Source organism: Ochotona curzoniae, unplaced genomic scaffold (genome assembly GCF_017591425.1).
Source record: "Ochotona curzoniae isolate NIBS_2020 unplaced genomic scaffold, NIBS_Ocur_1.0 contig_2294, whole genome shotgun sequence".
NCBI classification, from domain to species: domain Eukaryota; kingdom Metazoa; phylum Chordata; class Mammalia; order Lagomorpha; family Ochotonidae; genus Ochotona; species Ochotona curzoniae.
In genome coordinates this window covers 2913653-2916580 of record NW_024465405.1, presented here as the reverse complement: position 1 = coordinate 2916580, position 2928 = coordinate 2913653, and the positions used below count along the sequence as shown (strand labels likewise).

The 2928-nt window shown below is 48.3% G+C and overlaps 1 pseudogene; it reads left to right on the top strand.

The window, feature by feature from the left end:
• Positions 1-1071: 1071 nt before the first annotated feature.
• On the top strand, positions 1072-2479 carry LOC121151219 (annotated as a pseudogene).
• Positions 2480-2928: the final 449 nt, after the last annotated feature.

Here is a 2928-nt window from a genome sequence, read left to right as displayed (position 1 = left end):
ATTGGAGAACAATGTTACAGCTTAAAAGTCAGGAATCTTTGGAAGGAGAAGAGAAATAAATTTCCCAGAATTATAATCTAGTTGGTTAATCCAATTGGAAGCTAAATTTAGCCTGTTAGCAGTTCAGGAAATAAGAAAGCATGACAAACTGTGCAGCTCTCACTGTGAGATAGGGCAGAGCCAGCATGGCTTTGGAAAAGGAACCATGTCCCTGGCACTGAAATTTACAGGCAATTCATCAAATGCCTCTTCACGCACCTTCAGGTATAGATGGAAATCTGTAAGACAGTGTTTTAGATTCTGATGCTTTTCAAATGTTCAGAAACATTCTATCTTAGATCATGTAACCTTCTCCCGCATGGCGACAACACACTGAAACCTCACCCAAGCCACTTGAGTTTCTTACTGAAGAGGCTGCTTTAGGTGAAAACTGCAAACCCACTGGCCCATGGACGCTGCTCAGGCCACAGAAACACAGAACCAGCACCCTGACTGCGGATCTGCAAAATAAAGTTTTATCCCATTGATTTTGAGAGACAGGGCAAGCAGACTGCAAAGAGTCCCTGTCCATGGGTTCATTCCCCCAGATGCCTGTGACAGCCAGGGCTGGGCCAGGCTGAAATGGGGCAGCTGGGGCAGGGTAGGAGCTCCATTTGGGTCAGGGTTCCCAAGTAAGTAGCAGGGACCCATTGCCACTGCCATCAGCATCGGCATTAGCAAGAAGAACCAGCAGCTGGAGCTGGGACTGGACCCCAGTATTCCAAGGTGGGATGCAGTCATTTTAAATGCTAGACTAACAGTTCAACCCTTAGAATAATGTTTGTTAACCTCCCCACCTCCACCAGAAAACAGGGCAGCCAAACGGACTGCAACTCCGAGGAATCATTTCAACAAAGAAGGCCATCGTATGTGTGGATGTACGGGCGCCCTCTGCTCTGTCATCACCACGTGCCTCACATTGCGCCCACGCCCTCCCAGCGCTCCCCAGTGTCTATGCGACCTTGGAGACCTGACCTCTGCATGTCGGTTGATGTTGAGGTCAAGACAGTGGTGAGTGGGCCACAGGCAACCATGGAGAAAGAGCTGAGGCACACCATTCTCTGCAATGCATGCAAGAAGGAGGCGTTCACTCCCAACGATGGCTACAAATCCACGCAGAAGAGTCAGAGCTTAAGAGATGAACTCACATCCAAAAAGTTAATGTGAAACTGTGGATTACATCTGGGCCAAGGGAAAAATTTACTACAGCTGAATTAGAAGTCCTTAACAAGTCCCTCCAGTGGTGGATAAATCTTGGTGGTTCTAGGGGAAGGTGGGAATCCTGACTTGGTACCAATATTAACTTTCTGGAGTCACAGTTAGTAATCATGCTGTGGTTAGAAATGTCTACTACCAATATTTTCACTCTAAAGAAGCTCTTGTTTCCAATGAGTCTTGAACAGGGAAATTAGCTGAGCTACTGGGAAGGCCGTGCCTGGAATCACTGAGGACAGAGCAGTGCAAACAATGCCCAAGCTCTCAGCTTTGCTTATCCTTCTGGTGCCATATTGAGTGTCATGAAGCCAGCAGTGGCTGTTCTGTCCGCGGGCTCTGTCTGCTTCCCACTCAACACATTCCAGTTTTCTATCATGTGAAGAAGCAGGGTGGGAAGCTGGCAGTGCTTGCCACGTGTTCCGTGACCAGTATTTGGATAAAGAAGAAAACAACAAAATCATGGATGCTGTGTTCCAGTGCCTCACTACCGAAGATGGGCATCTGAACCGGACTGATGCCGAGCGTCCCGAGATTTCCGACTACACCATGTTTCCTGACACAGTCGCCCTCTGAGCGGCTTCCAGTGTGTCTCCAGGAGGGCAATGAGAGCCCATGGGACTTCACCACACTCTGACCTGTCCATTTGGCGCCTCCCTCCCCAAGGTCATCAAGGCTCAGGAGCAACTGAAACATGAACCACTACAGCTCACGTAGCCTCAGTGTGAGATGCCACTTCCGGCTCTGCAGACTGCGGTTTTCCCTCCTAGTTTCAGGGAATTACCACTTCCTCCTCTGGAACTGTTTGACTTAAATGAGATGTTCTCTTCTGAGAAGGCACGACATGATCAGATTACCAACAAGTGTACTGAACAAGACCTGGAATTCTATGTCAGGAAGCGTGGTGACATTCTTGGAGTGACCAGCAAATTACCAAAGACCAACAAGATGCCAAACATCTCCTGGAGCACATCTTCTTCCAGGTGGTGGAGTTCAAGAAATTAAACCAGGAACATGACGCTGACACGAGTGGAGCAGCATTCCAGAGCAATTCCGAGGAGTGTGCCTCTGGAGCATTGCCGGCCTTCTGACACTCCTCTCAGTGCTTGTCGGTCCTTCTGTCTGTTACTTGTCAGTCCCTCAGTCGTGCTGTCTCTACATTGCTTTGTGAGCTGCGAAGTCTGCGCATCTTTCATACTAGCCAATGAGGTACGGGCTTTCTAACTGGCAAAGTTTTTATGTAAGATATATTCCATTTTAGAAATTAAATCTGCAATACTATATCTATGTAAAAAGGCCATCATGGTATGATTCCGTCTACACAGGGTGCCTGATGTACACGGAGTGGGGGTGGCATGCTCACCGCTGCTTTGCCTTCAGCACTGTGGAGATTTATTAATTGAGGAGATCTGCCCCCCAAAAACCAGGTCACGATGCCGAGGACTCCGCCCTCAGCAGACAGAATGCTGCAGGGAGCAGACTCCCTGCTGGGATTGCAGATAAAGCTTGTAGCTTAACATGCCCGGGGAGGCGCAGGGCGTCTTCATCATCTCCCTCTTTCTTTAGTGATTGTGGCCTAAATGTACAAACAAAGTTCTGTTAGATTCCTTTCCTAGTCAGATCTGTTTATTTACAGGTGTTGATTTCTGTAACTCATCGGAGCCTGGTGCTGGTGTC